The 15,585-nt window shown below is 46.6% G+C and overlaps 1 protein-coding gene across 1 annotated transcript in view; it reads left to right on the forward strand.

The window, feature by feature from the left end:
• LOC109308573 (melanotransferrin-like) overlaps positions 1-14,634 on the forward strand; it is a 32,656-nt gene extending 18,022 nt beyond the window's left edge. Inside the window, exon 7 of the mRNA XM_019532948.1 lies at positions 14,621-14,634. The gene's annotated coding sequence lies outside the window, so the exon portion shown is untranslated. The remainder of the gene's footprint in view (positions 1-14,620) is intronic.
• Positions 14,635-15,585: the final 951 nt, after the last annotated feature.

The raw sequence follows: 15,585 nt of genomic DNA on the forward strand, positions 1-15,585 counted from the left end.
GATCTGATGCTGAATCCCATAATCACACCTCCTGCCATGTATGTGTTCTATGGCAGGAAGCGCAATTCTGGGGATCTTGCATCAGATCCCATCGTGCCTTCAGCTGCACATCTGCCAGGGGGCCTGTATTTATAGTCAGTCTCTCACTACTTTCTAAGGCCAGACTCTTGATTTTTTAATGTTTTGCATGAGGTTGTCCATGGGAGTCTAATCACCTCTTCTGTGGAACTTGAGAGATTAACTGATGATAAAGCTATAACACTGTTACGTTCAACTAGTTCAGACTCCTGTGATGCAGGTTAAAAAACCTGATTTGCCACCATAATTCTGGGAGCCAGTTCATAAATTCTATGAATTCTACACTGTACTGGATCTTTTAAAGCAGTGTTTCTCAACCCGCGGTACGTGCACCCCTGGCGGTACGTGAGATGCGAGCAGGGGGTATGTGGGTGCCGTGTTTCGAGTCTGGCCCGCCCCCCCGCCTGGTGGATTGGAGGCGTCTTTGCCTGCTTGGGCCAGAAGTTCCGGCCGCCGCCGCCCCCCCACCACGTCCCATGTGCCGGGGCTTCCACTCCCCGGCATCAGTGTGCTGGGGGGCAGGGAAGGGGGCCCTGCGCAAGCTGCTTTGCTCCGGGAGGAAGAAATGGGACTTGGCTCACGGCAACGAAACTGGAATTGCCACGGTGGGACTTCCGGTTTCACTTTGCTGCATCAATTGGCAGGTGGTATGCGTAAGGTACCAAAGGTTGAGAACCACTGTTTTAAAGCATCCTTTAAAGACTCTGAGTGAGAGAGAGGATCATGTCCCTCAGAAAATTGTTCCAACAGACCACTACCCTCACTGATAAAACACTACACATTATTTCCTATTTGAATTTCATTAAAAACATGAAATCCCATTTGTCTGACAAAAAGCCATTTTTACAAAACCATACTGACTAGTACCAAGTATGCCAATATCTTTCATTTCTAAACTAGTTACCCTCTGTCAAGTTTTCCATTAATGTGACAAGGGATAACAGGTAGGATTGGAGTTTTGCTGTAGCCATGATGCAAGACTCTGGGGATTTCAGCCCAGGAAATATGCAAGAACCAGGGACTACAGAGCGGCAGTGAGCTTAAAAGATTCCCCACTCATTTAATTTGTTCTTCCAAGTACTAGTACAACAGTGGCTTTGTATTCTTCTAGAGCCTCCACAGCATGCCAAGATTTATTTAAAAAAACAAGAAAAACATAACAGCATTAACGGTTCAGAGAACTCCCTTCCTTGTAATACCCAAGTGCAAATTTTCAGGTCATGTGAATTTAAAAACGGTTTTACTTTTACTCTGAATGGCCTTCCTGTTTACAGGAAGAGAATTAATTCTGTAATCACTGTTAGATATAGCAATATTATCATGGGAGTTTCTGAACTGACAAAAGGAGTACTTCTGCTGCATTATGGTGGAAAATGCAGCCATTTTGACCTCCATTTTCACCAGGACAATACCATTGCTAATATTTTGTTCATTCCTGATATATTTATAGAATCTCTTCAAACTATCCTTACAGATGGCAACACATCATTGACTAAAAACTTTAGCTTCCTTTATCAACTGCATATCTTTTCTACCTATTGATTTTTACTTGTTATCACCCTTCTCATTTTTCCATTAATAAATCTTATTCCTGTCTTCATCCACCCTCTAAACCAGTATGTTTTCTTTTTAAAACCAAAGTGACTTTTGTGCCTGTAGAGCCATGTTTTTTGGCATTTAACAAAGCATACTTAAAGCTTAAAGCAGAGATGAAGTATCATTTAGTCCTGCTCGTGATGCATCAGCTAATGCATCCCAGTATGTTATTACCTCTGTTGACTACAGCGTCACACTGGCAGCTCATGTTCATCCCGTGATCAACCATAACCTTGAGGTTCCTTTCAGCCATCGTGCTGGCCAGGACATCTCCACCTAACCTATATTTATCCTTATTGAACTGCATCCAGTTCTGCTCCACCCACGTTTCCAGCTTGTCCAGGTCTGCTTGGATCTGCACCCTATCCCTTAGCATGACTGCTTTTCCCCATAACTTAGCATCGTCCGCAAACTTGGCCAGAGTGCTTTCCACATCCTCATCTCAATCAATGATAAAGCATGGGGCCAAGAACCAAACCCTGCTGAACTCCACTGGCCACCTCCCACCGAGATGATACAGACCCGTCCACTAACATCTCTGGGTTTGACCCCTCAGCCAGTTCCCAACCCACCTGACCGCGGACTCTGCCAGCCCACAATTCGCCAGTTCGTTTGTTTTTTGTAAGGGCATCATGGGAGACCATATTGAAGGCCTTTTTTAAAATCCAGTATATGACATCAACTGTGTTTCCCACATCTAAGTGGTTTGATACGTGATTGCAGGAGACAAGGTTCATCAGACAGTGACCTTTGGACTGACAGACAGGGCCCCTGCATGAAAGGGGCGTTCCAAGAAAGATAGCTGCTTTCTTGTGGGTTACTGAATGAAGGAGCAGTTGCTTTCAGAGGTGGGGATTGAATTTACAACCTTTGGATTGGCAGTACTCTACCAGCTGTCCCACCAGAGCTGCCAATCCAGCATAAGGCAACAAAAATGACTAGAGGCTTGTAAAGCAAGATTTTTGAGGACAAGCTGAAAGAACTAGGGTTATCTGAGGGGGATTTGATAACAGCCTTCAAATACCTGAAGGGTAATTACAGACAGGCTGGGGATAGGCTTTTCTCTGGTGCTGTAGGGGACAGAATTAGGAACAAGCATCTCAAGCTGCAGCAGAGGGACTTTAGGTTGGAGATCAGGAGGAACTTTATGATGGTGCGGGTGCATCAACACCCCAGGGTGTTGAGGGAATTGACAGAGGTTATTGCGGGCCCCCGGCACAGCTTTATGAGCACTCATGGTGCTCTGGCCAGGTGCCAGATGACCGGAAGAAAGCCCGTGTGGTACCCATCTTTAAAAAAGGGAAGAGGGAGGACCCGTGCAACTATAGGCCTGTTAGTCTAACTTCAATCCTGGGGAAACTCTTAGAAAAGATTATTCAGGAGCACACCTGTGATGGACCAGCAGCAGGGATGATGCTCAAGGGCAAGCAGCACAATTTTATTAGGGGCAGGTCATGTCAAACCAACCATACTGCCTTCTACGATCAGGTCACAAAAACTTTGGACGCAGGTATCGCAGTGGATGTAGTCTTTCTGGACTTCAGCAAGGCCGTTGACATGGTCTCCCACCCTATTCTCATTAAAAAACTAGGTTACTGTGGCATTGATGCCTACACAGTTAGATGGATTGCAAACTGGCTGACGGGTCATACTCAGAGGGTGGTGGTGGACGTGTCATTTTTGACTTGGAGGGAAGTGGGCAGTGGAGTCCCCCAGGGCTCAGTCCTTGGGCCCGTGCTGTTCAATTTCTTTATTAGTGACTTGGACGATGGGGTGAAAAGCAGCCTGTTCGAATTTGCAGACAACACCAAGATTTGGGGTGAGGTGGGCACGCTAGTAGGGAAGGACAGATTACAGCAGGACCTGAACAGGTTACAGGGGTGGGCTAATGAAAATAGAATGGGTTTCAATACAGAAAAGTGCAGGGTGCTGCACTTAGGCAGTAGGAACCAGCAGCACACTTACAAGCTGGGAAACTCCTTCCTCAAGAGCATGGAAGCAGAAAAAGATCTTGGAATCATTATTGACTCCAAGATGAACACAGGCCGACAAATGCGAGGACACGGTCAGTAGGGCTAACCGTACCTTGTCGTGCATCCACAGATGCATCTCGAGCAGGTCCAAGGAGGTGATCCTTCCCCTCTATGTGACACTGGTCAGGCCACAGCTGGAGTACTGCGTCCAGTTCTGGGTGCTGCACTTCAGGAGGGCTGTGGGAGGGTCCAGAGGAGGACAACTCGCATGATCAGGGGGCGGCAGACCCTACGAGGAGAGGTGACGGGACCTGAACCTGTTCAGCCTCCACAAGAGAAGACTGAGGGAGGACCTGGTGGCCATCTATGAACTCGCTAGGGGGGACCAGCAGGGTTTGAGAGGGACCTTGTTCCCCCAAATGCCCCCTGGGGTAACAAGGAATAACGGCCACAAGTTGTTAGACGGTAGGTTCAGGCTGGACATTAGAAGACACTACTTCATTGTCAGGGAGGCCAGGATTTGGAACCAACTTCCAAGGGAAGTGGTGCTGGCTCCTATCCTGCGGGTCTTTAAGAGGAGGCTTGATGACTACCTGGCTGGGTTCATTTGAGCCCGGTTTTCTCTCTTGCCCAGGGCAGGGGGTCGGACTAGAAGATCTATAAGGTCCCTTCGGACCCTACTTCTACGAATCAAGGTACCTAGAGAAGCTGTGGAATTTCTATCCTTTTCAAAAGCAGGTTGGGCAGCCACTTGGCTTGGGTGGTTTAGCCAGGAGCAGTGGGCTGGACTAAATGACCTTGTGAGGTCCCTTCCAACCCCCCATGTGTGCATTACTGGTCAGGATTATATTCCTCAGATATCTGAAAGGCTGCCATAAAGATGAGGGAAAGCATCTCTTCTCTTTTGATGCAGAGAGGGGGACATGGACCAATGGCTTGAAGCTGCAGCAAAATAAGTTTAGACTGAATATCCAGAAACACTCCTCCACTGTTAGGCCACGAAGGCACTGGAATAGCCTGCTGAAGGAAGCTGTGGACTCACTATCACTAGAGGTGTCAAGAAGAGGTTGAACAGCCACTGGTCAGGGATGATCTAGGTCAGAGGTTGTCAACTGGGGGTACGCGTACCCCCGGGGGTACTTGAGATGGTCCTAGGAAGTAGGTACAGGTGAGTGGGGATGGAGCGCCACCACATACCATCCCACATTTCGGTGCAGGTGCTGCTGACCCAGCCGGGGGCAGGGGAAGCTCGCATGTGGCAGCTGCCGCTGCTCTGTGTCCAGCTGTGCTTCTCTCCACCTGGTTGGCATCTGGCCACATGCCACCCGGCCCCTGCCCCATGTCTGGCCACCAGGGGGGTACACTGATCCAAAAAGGTTGAAAACCCCAGATCTAGGGGTAGCAATGCCTGTGTTCTACCATGGGTATTTTCTGGGCTTTGCCGATTGCTCCCACCCCCTTTCTGCCACAGATGTCAGAGGCAACGGGCGTTTCATAGATAGTCAGGGGCTGGAAGGGACCACACAGATCTTTGGGTCCAGCCCCCCCGCTTTAGGCAGGAAGACAACAGGGGTCAAGTGACCCCACCGAAGTGATCGTCCAGTCTCCTCTCGAAAACCTCCAGGGTAGGTGACTGCACTCTGGAGGGAGTTTATTCCACAGTAGGGACACCCTGACTGTGAAGAAGTTTTTCCTGGTATTAAGCCTGAAGCGGACTTCCAAGAGTTTGTACCCATTGGTCCTGCTCTTCCCCAGGGGTGAACTGGTGAACAGTTGTTCACTGAGTTCCTGACGCACCCCTCTGATATAGCGGTAAGCCGCTACCAAGTCCCCTCTCAACCTTCTCTTCTGTAGGCGAAAGAGGCCCAGGTCCCCCAGCCTCTCCTCATAGCGCTTGTCTTGCAAGTCCCTGATCATACGGGTGGCTCTTCTTCGGACCCTGTCAAGTTTTTCCATGTCCTTGTTGAAATCCGGTGCCCAGAACTGGATGCAGTACTTCAATTGCGGTCTCACCAATGCAGAGTACAGTGGGAGTATCACTTCCTTAGTTTTACATGAGATGCATCAGTTGATGCATGCCAGCATGTTGTTTGCCCTGCGGGCCACTGCAACGCACTGACGGCTCATGTTCGTGCAATGGTCAATCATTACCCCTAGGTTCCTTTCAGCCATGGTGCATATCAAGCTGTCACCTCTGAATCTATATGTACGTTGAGGGTTGTTTGCTCCCAGATGAAGCACCGTACACTTGGAAGTGTTAAACTTCACCTGGTTCCAGTCTGCCCAGCTCTGTATCTTGTCCAAGTCTGCCTCTATCTGCAACCTACCTTTTCATGTGGCCACACTGCCCCATAACTTGGTGTCATCTGCAAGCTTGGCCAGCGAGCTTTTCACCCCCACATCCGAACCACTGATAAAGATGTTGAAAAGCACCGGTCCAAGCACAGACCCCTGAGGGACAACACTGGCCATTTCTCACCAGGACAACACCAATCTGTTCATGAGGACTCTCTGGGTCCTACCCCGTAGCCAGTTTCCCACCCACCGAAACGTTGAGCAGCTGAGGCCACAGTCTTCCAGTTTTTCCACAAGGATATTGTGGGATACTAGAACAAAAGCTTTTTGGAAGTCTACGTATATAAAGTCTACCTCGTCTCCTGCGTCCAGATGGTGAGAGACCTGGTCGTAGATGAGATTGGCAGGACAAGACCTACAAAGCCATGCTGGCTGTTGTTCAGGACCTTACCTTTTAAGAGGAGGTTAGATGAACACCTTGCTGGGGTCGTTTGACCCCAGTATGCTTTCCTGCCATGGCAGGGGGTCGGACTAGATGATCTGCTCGGGTCCCTTCCGACCCTAGAAACTATGAAACCTTCCATGTGCATATCGCACATAGATTCTTTAATGAGCTTTTCCACAATTTTCCCTGGGATAGAGGTTAGGCTGATTGGCCCAGAGTTGTCCAGGTTCTCCCTCTTCCCCTTGAAGATGGGCACAATGTTGGCCCGCTTCCAATTCCCCTGTGCACCACAAATTCTGAAAGAGTTTTCCCAGGGGTTGTGCGATGACCTCAGCCAGCTCCTTCAGCACTCTTGGGTGGAGTCCGTCCGGTCCTGCTGATTTACATATCTCCAGCTTTTCTGGCTGGTATTGCACCAGCTTAGCATCCACAGTGGAGAGCCTGTCAGTCCCAGCATGCCTGCTATGAGCCTTATCTTGCTTGATTTTCTGATAGTCCGGTAAAATACCAAAGCAAAGTGGGCATTCAGGAGTTCAGTTTTTTCCTGAATGTCAGTTACCAGCTGTCCCGAGGTGTTAAGCAGGGTCCCACACTTCCATTTGTTTTCCTTCTACTGCCTAAATATCTTGTCCTTAACTCCTGTGGCTAACCTAAACTCAGTCACTGCCATGGCTTTCCTGATCATTTCCCTACAAGCATTGGCCACTAAAGTATAGTCCTCCATCCCTAGCTTCCACTGTGCGTACACCTGTTTTTTCTTTTTTAAGAGGACCGCAATGTCCCTATTAAGCCAGGAGGGCTTCCCAGCCCTCCTGCTACATTTCCTCCTTGCAAGAACCTTTCGTCTACAGCCAAGGCTGGAACCTTTGACTGGGGAGCGATAATGCTCCTGCTGGGATCAAAACCGGAGGGTCTTGGCTAGAGTGCCTAGCCCCACTATGCAGGGTCAGACTCATCACCATATTTGAGGTCAGGAAGGAATTCTCCACCATGGTCAGACTGGTATGGGTTCTGGGGATTGTTGTCTTTTGTCTTCCTCTGTAGCAAGGGGCATGGCCCTCTACCCAGGAACTCTTGAGCATATATTGACAACATTTAATAGAAGCAAGACATTGGCTATTGTGGTTCCCCTGCTTTACCTGTAGCAGGTTTAGATGTTAGGTCTGCACTGTGTCAGGGCTGAAAGCAGGGTTATGTAGTTTAGATTAAGGCTGCATAGCATGGTTTGGACAGGAATGATCCTGCCTCAAGCAGCTGGTAGGACTAGATGCGACATCTGGAGGTCCTTTCCAGCCCCATTTCTCTATGATTCTACAATTCATTCAAGGCAAATGAAATCAGATTAGAATAAAACGTGTGCAAGTTATTATGGTGTAACAGGGAGCTGGAGGCTCCTGTAATGAAACAGGATCAGACCAATAGTAATGGCCACTGGGTGAGTAAACAAGCAGGCCCAGAGAGGTGGTGGAAGGGAAGAAAAAAGGAGCCATGATTAATTTGTAATCAGAAAGACTAATACCTGGGGGCCAGGAAGTAACTGTCTACAGGTGACAAGAGGAAGACCAAGATAAGGGCTTGCCTGGAAGTGGGGGGAACAGAAAGCAGAACAACACACAGTCAGGGGAGAGAGCCCTGCAGAGGAACTGAGCCCCCTCGCAAGGAGGGGGAAAGAGAGACAGTGTGCTGACGAATCCCGGGAGGCAACTGGTCTTTGGGAGCAGGGCAGTGAGAAGCCCAGGGTTGTTATGTGGACAGGTTTCATTTGTTCTGCTACACTGGACAGTTTTACTGCTGGCTGTAGAGCTGCCCGACTTGGGGCTGTACAAATTAGAAACAACATTCCTTCTTTCCCTTTGTGCCCCGAGGTGGGTGCACATTGTGTTAAGCTGGGAGCTAGATTTCCAGTTTTTTTTTCTCACAGAGAACCAGGGAGGGTTCAGCAAGGGGAGGTTTGGCAGTCCCAGTAGTGCCACAGAAACATGGAGAGGGTTGAGTCTGCCAGGAGAGGCCCAAGCTGAAAAAAAACCCAGAAGAGGCAAGAACCAGGGCCATGGGTCCAGTGCCTGGAAGGGACAGGACCTGAAGATATAAGCACTTAAAGAAGTAAGAAATTAGACTTGGGGCCGAAAGCCCATTGGAATGACTGGCTGTTGACACATGTGAGGTATGGGCATGGCTGTAGGAGCAGTTGCAGGCCACAGATACAACCTTTAAAGCACTGACTGGTAAGAAGAAAAGAGTGGTAGGAGCTAGGCCAGTGGGGTCCTGGGCAGCCTCCCAGCATTTATTTTAGAAAAAACAAAGGCATGGCAGGAGAGGGAGAGAGAAGGGCTCAGGTAGGCAGGAGTGGAGGACCAGAGGAAGGTACTAATATGATGTCCAACCTCATCCTGCTACATACAGTTTATTGTTGAAATACCTGCTCTGCTGATTTTTTTTTTTTTTTTTTACACACAAGGATCATATTTGTAGCATTCCAAATACACCTGAGGCTTTAAGCTCAAAATGAGCTTGAAGCCTGAAACCCTGGTTTTGTTCATTACAGGTAGCACTGGAACAAGACCTTTCACTTTAACTCATGTAGCTTTGCATGCAAAGCGCACAATCTCTCAAATTAAAAAAGCAAATACATATTTTCTTCTTCAATTATGCTTTTGCCAAAGAAGCAATACATACTTGTAACAGTTGAGCACACCACATTCATAACTCTAAACTCCCCTAACAACTGCACAAGTAACTTTTAAGAATGATAAATTACATAATTATAAACCTGAACACACTATTCCAACTCTTTTATGTGTAACTTTGTTATAGTGGCACACTGCACAAATGTTGATCATCTGATGTTCCACGGTCTTCAAATTAAACAACTTCTCTTCCACTATACGCTGCCTAAAATAGCAGATATATTTTGCTTGCATCTTTATAAGACTATTTTAATGCACGATGAACACTAATTAGTGTGCACGAACCTTGAATGTTTAAGCCATGACTTCTACCACTATTTTTCTTAACTTCTAAGTTTTACCTTAATTAAAAATGGTGCTCACAAGCACCAAAGATGGGTTTGGCAGCATCGTGCCAAGCAGTCAGTGCATAAGACACTAACAGGATAATCCACTGAAATGTTAAGAGCACAAAAAGGAGAAGAAACCACCAAACTAGGGGTTGGCAGTCTACAACCCATGGGCCCAATCCAGCTCAATAAGAAGTCTAATGAGGCAAAGGAGATAAATGGCACAGAGCTGCACTGTACCCTTTGCTGTGAGCCTGCTGCGCCACCATGTCTGCGTTTCCTCAGGAATCTGCAGCAAGGGAAGTGCAGACTGGTGGAGCAGAGCGAGTGCAGGCAGCTGGCTGCTTGGAGAGACGTGGGCGGGACAGACTTCTGGCCTATAGCCATGGTCAGGTCCCAAGCTCTAGTCCATACCCGCAAAAGGCTGCCAATCCCCCTGTTCAAATTATGAATATGCACTTCTTTAATCCGATAAATATAACTTTGCAAATTAACTTTACTTAATAAAGGGCACTGTCATCAAAATGCCTCTTCCCCATTAAGAAGTTGAGAAAAACAACTTTAAATAAATACCAGAAAACCAATGAAAGCCTACATAAAATGCTCTAAAATCTTATGACTATATAACCAATGACAATGCAGAAACATTTAAAGTTATATGAACACTATAAACTCAAGCCACTAGTTACAGTCAAAAAACCCTACCAGGAACAGAGCCAATCATCCAGCTAATAAAGCTAAGCAACAAAAATCTCATTTCTGCTACCCAGTGCCTCTATCCCCCAAATCTGATAAAAACAGCTTTTCTGGGATGGTCATCAAGTTTGAGCTATTTCATACTAAGCACTTGTCTACAAAAGGAGTCATCCTCCTCCTTATTCCTTAGTGCAGAGTAAGAGCCTTCACATATGGAATTAATCAAATATGGCTAAACTGCTTTTAATTCACACCCTGAACTAATCCAGATCAACTTGCTGCTTACAAAAAGCCCTAAAAATTCCTTTCAAGAGCAAACATAGGATTAATCAATTCTACTTCACATGACCAAGAAATCCAACACTGTATGATACGTTGTTGTCCATAGGAAAACTTGTGTTTCTTCAGCTCTAAGCATGAAGGGAAATGAGATCATGGTTTTAACAGAATACTTAACAAAAGCTTTTCGGCAAGGTTTCAGTTTACAAAAGCACACCAAGCTGCATGCTGACAGAGCCAGCTGATATCAGCTGCATCCTGCAAGAGCAGGAGAGCAGTGGCTGTGTGCATTCTCTTATGAAGCAGGGATCAACCTTTCCATATGGAAATAAAATGGGCTTGTCTCCAAAAAAGGCTGACACATTGTCTCTCTGAGTTAGGGGGAAACTTGCCTGAGACTACAATATGCTTGCAGTATCCGGGCTATGCAAGGGGAAGGAACCCACCTATGTCCCTGCTTGGCTTCTACTATTTGGCAATAGCAGGATCACCTTCCCACTCGAGTTGGTTAGTGTTTCTCATTTTTATTTCAAATTTGTGACCTTTCCTGTCACTGAAATGTAACCACTGTCCACCCTTGTTCTGGCATGCTGTAGGCAAACCTGAATTTCCTAATGGCAACCAGATTTTCCTTGCCCCAAGGCTGCCAAGTGTAATGCACGCTGATGTGATAGTAGTCAAAAGTTGTGTATTTGTACTGGAGCCAGGGAGCACATACTCATTCTGATCCACAGGAATCCAAACTATAAGAACTATCTACAGATCTGCTAAGTAAATGAAGATCAAAGTCATCAAACAATATCGTTTTTGGCATGGCATCAAACAGATTAGGCTTATTTTCAGAATGCTCTTTCATAGTTTCATAGTTTCTAGGGTCAGAAGGGACCTGAGCAGATCGTCAAGCCTGACCCCCTGCCATGGCAGGAAAGAGTACTGGGGTCAAACGACCCCAGCAAGGTGATTGTCAAGCCTTGTCTTAAAGACCCTTTCCCAACACACACATTCAGTAGCTGCATTTTTTAAATAATATTCTAGCAAGGTAACTCCCAAGTTCTGACTTGCTTTTTTCCTCTTTCTTCTACATTTTTTGTACGAAGATACCTTGGTTACTTTATATGTTTATGTTCCACTATAGTTTTGTCATTCTGTTTGCAACAAAAGAAAAGCTACAAAAAGACTTGAAGAATACACCTCAGTTTAGCTGAAGCCTGCTTTTTTGTGTTCTCCTTCTGCTTTCTTTGAAATGACAATTTTGCAGAGAGACTTAATTTTTCAAATTATTTTTCTCTTCTGTTTTGCCATCATTACAAGAATGCCTAGACTGTGTTTGGCTTTAAGAAATGAATATCAAGTCAGGTTCAGGAATTCTGGGAAGCAAACGGGGACGTTGGTTGAAGTCTCTAGCACTGAAAGATGGCAAAGTGACCAGAAGAGGTCATTAGCAGCATTGAAGCACATGCGGTTTACCATTGAGCTTTTCAAGAGGATCTTGCTGTGCATCCTGTGACCTGAGTAACTAGTGGGACTTAAGTATTTACGTTTAATGTAGTTCAAGAGTCTTCTCTCAAGGAGGCGCTACTTCACCGTCAGGGTGGCCAGGATCTGGAACCAACTTCCAAGGGAAGTCGTGCTTGCTCCTACCCTGGGGGTCTTTAAGACAAGGCTTGACAATCACCTTGCTGGGGTCGTTTGACCCCAGTACTCTTTCCTGCCACGGCAGGGGGTAGGACTCGATGATCTGCTCAGGTCCCTTCCGACCCTACCAACTATGAGAACTATAGTATGTCAACTCTTTGGTAACGCTTTTATTCCACAACAGAAATAGCTATAATCAGGATCAGCATACAGAAAGGGTATGAAGCTCATCCTGGCCCAGTTCTGGAGTCTGGGGCTTGTTGTGGGCCAGATCCAGCCTGGGGCACAGCACAGATGGCAGCATGACCACTGGGGACCAGTGCTCCCTCCAAGCTGTGTGGTGTGCGTGACCACGCAGGTGCACCTGGCAGTAGGCCCTGGTGCACCTGCATGGCCATGCACACCGCAGAGCTTAGAGGGAACGCTGGTGAGGACAGTGATGGCAGGGCAAGGGGCAGCGGGCCAAGAGGCTGCTGGGCAAGCAAGGCTGTGTCAGCACAGCCTATGCTCTCCCTCCTGCCACTGATGGCCACGTCCGCTAGCAGTGTGTAAAACGGGCCTTATTCAATTCAGATTTGGCCGGAATCAGGGACAGCGATTTGATTCACTGATTTGGGTCACTGTCTCCGATTCGACTGGGCCGACTCCGAATCTGAAGATTCGATGCAGATTCAGAGAATCAGCCATTTAGACACAGAGACAGCTTTAAATGTTTTTTCTACATACCTCAAGGTACCAGGCGCGGCGTGTGAACGCTGCGATGCTGGGGTGGATGGAGTGTCCCACCAGAGCATGCAATCGGCTGCAGCGGGATCACAGGTGCTCCTCCCCCCCCCCCCAAATCCAGAAGGCACCAGCTGCCAAGCCGGGAGGGCACAGTGAGGGGGACCCCGGCATATTCCCCAGCAGACCCAAGTGCTTCTGGCCCACTTTCAGGTCTGCTGCTGAGCATGCGGGGAGCCCCCAACACTTCTGTGGGATGCTCCATGCACCCCAGCATCACAGCATTCACTAGCCTGCTGGTACCTTCAGGTATGTAGAAAAAAACATTTAAAGCTGTCTCTATGTTTGAATCCTTCTGAATCTCTAGGAATCAATTCGGAGAGATTAAAGGGTCTCCTGACTGGATTCAGATTTGGAGATTTGTCCACCGCATCGAACTAGGGACCGAAGCTTTGCACAGCCCTAATGTCTACTAGGGCTCATAACCTCAGGTTTTGTGGCAAGCCACTCCCTTTGGCCATGCCACCACAACATCTTGTATCCTGCTGGTAGCTCTGCAGGCCGCAACCAGCTCACAGGCTGTGTTTAACACCCTGGAGTAGAGTACTGGATTGCTACATGTGTATGTGAATAGGAACTGGAATGAAACTGGTGGAAAGTACTGAAACAAATAATTACTGCTCAAGCACACGGTCAATTAAAAGGCAGGGGAGTCTACCCTGAGCTATGGGTTATGTGTTGGGAAACCTGTAACCTCTGCACTGGACCCACTTCACTGTCTGGTATGACAGGTTTAAGTTAGGGCCTGCGGCTCCAATCTGCTCCTGTGTCTACTGACATTCCTGACAATGGAAATCAACCCTGATAGCTCTGCTGTAGCAGGCTGATTGCTATGCTAACATAAGGTTGTTGGCAACAGCCAGAAAAACCTCAATGTTGTAATTTGGCATTGCATACATAAAACACCAGCAAAAGGAACAAAAACGAAGCAGGCTTTACTGCCTGTCGTGTCAGAAACATCGCGCATTCATTTTTCTAACAAAGAAAAAGAAAAACATTGCTGGAGTGTATAACCAAAACACCAGTCCAGAAGTCTGGAGGAAAGAAGCAAGCCCCTGAATTTAAACACCTTGTATGTCATTCAGGTCTTATTTTGCAAGTCAGAATGAAAGACATGATAAAATATGGAACAGATGTTTGCTGCAGCTATATTCTGTGAAAACTTCATCTTTAGTAACTCTGCTGCCACTAAATCCCAAATGATTCACTCCATACAGTAGACACTTCCTGAGCTCAGTGACAAGAGTACCGGTGTGGTGCTCGGATGCAGGCAGGAAGCTAATGAAACCATTGTTTCAGAGAGGGCAAATATCCCTTTTCTCAAATTTCACAGACCGAAAAGGTTCCACATAACAATGAATTCATGCCATTAAATGAATGAGTTAATTTTAGTCATTCATGTAGCAAGCTAGCGAACTGGATGCTGAAATTATAATTTATTCTTGACTCAATACATTTGTATTCTCCTTCCAACAACTGTTTGTCAATATTACGGTTTACCATATTTTGAAAGGTTAGCTCTCCAGAGGTTTCCAGTATCTCAGACAAACCTAAGTGCACGATAAAGAAGAGATACAGAATCAAAGTGCACTTATCCTTCCCCATCCCTCACCTGTGGGGAATGGTAAATAACGAGGAGATAACACCAATACAGAGTGGTCTGGACTAATTTTGAGCTAGATGCACACAAATAACATGCTACAATGTGATTAAATTTTAGGCCATCCAGCTAGGAACACAGAACATGGGCCATGTTTGCAAAATGAGTGATTGTCTTCTGGGGAGCAATGACTTTAAAAAGGACTCGGGCATCCTGGCTGATAGCTGGCTGAATGGGAGCTCCCAGTGTGATGCCATGGCTAAAGTTTTAAAATGTGATGCTTCGATGTATAAATGGGGGAATGTCATGTAGAAAGAGAGCTTATATTACCACTGTATTTGGCACTGTTAGATTGGAAAAAAACTCGCAAAACAGAAGTAGGTCAGTAGGGTTACGTCAAAAGAGGATACAGAGGACTTGACCGCAATATGGAAGAATCAACATGGGATGACGAAATAACAATAGAAAGGTATTTCATCCAGCAAAAAAGGTTCAAAGATCCAATGGCTGAAAGAGATGAAGCTAGGCCAATTCAGATATGAAGAAAAGTGCACATTTTCAAAACAGACGGGTAATCAATCACTTGAGTATCCTATCAACAGCTAGGATGAATTTTTCACGGGTGGAAACTTTCAAATCAAGACAGATTTTCTAACAGCTGCATCTTCAAGCAGGACTTCACTAAGGGAAGTCCCATGGCCTGCGTCACAGGACATCTGACTACGTCATAATGGTCTTTCCTGGCCTATAAATGTAAAGCTACAGCTGGGAAGGAGTGAGGAAGCAAGAACCAGGTGCTGGAAGTCATCACAAAGGGCCGGGCATCCCCCTTGGTAACAGCAAGTTAGTCTTGAAAGGGAGCTCTGTTGGGGAAGGTGCAAGAAATGGAGAATGGTTCTTAGACCCAAAGCTGCAGTGAGGAACCAGAGCTTCCCCCCGGGACAGCGGCAGAGCAGACAGAGCACTGCTGAATGGCTGCCATGGCACTTCCAAGGCTGAGGAAGACCATCCATTTTCTCCCCACACAATAAACGTAACCAACACCACTCAGAATTTTCAACTGTATTTCCCTCTATTATTCTGAATTACTACATTCAAATCCATTGCCAAAATAATTGCTGCCAATGAACTTGAGCTGACAGAAAATTTTGTTTAATTAAAGTGAATTTTTTGCTTGGATTAAGGGAGG

This window comes from Crocodylus porosus, unplaced genomic scaffold (genome assembly GCF_001723895.1).
Source record: "Crocodylus porosus isolate Cpor-Errol unplaced genomic scaffold, CroPor_comp1, whole genome shotgun sequence".
NCBI classification, from domain to species: domain Eukaryota; kingdom Metazoa; phylum Chordata; order Crocodylia; family Crocodylidae; genus Crocodylus; species Crocodylus porosus.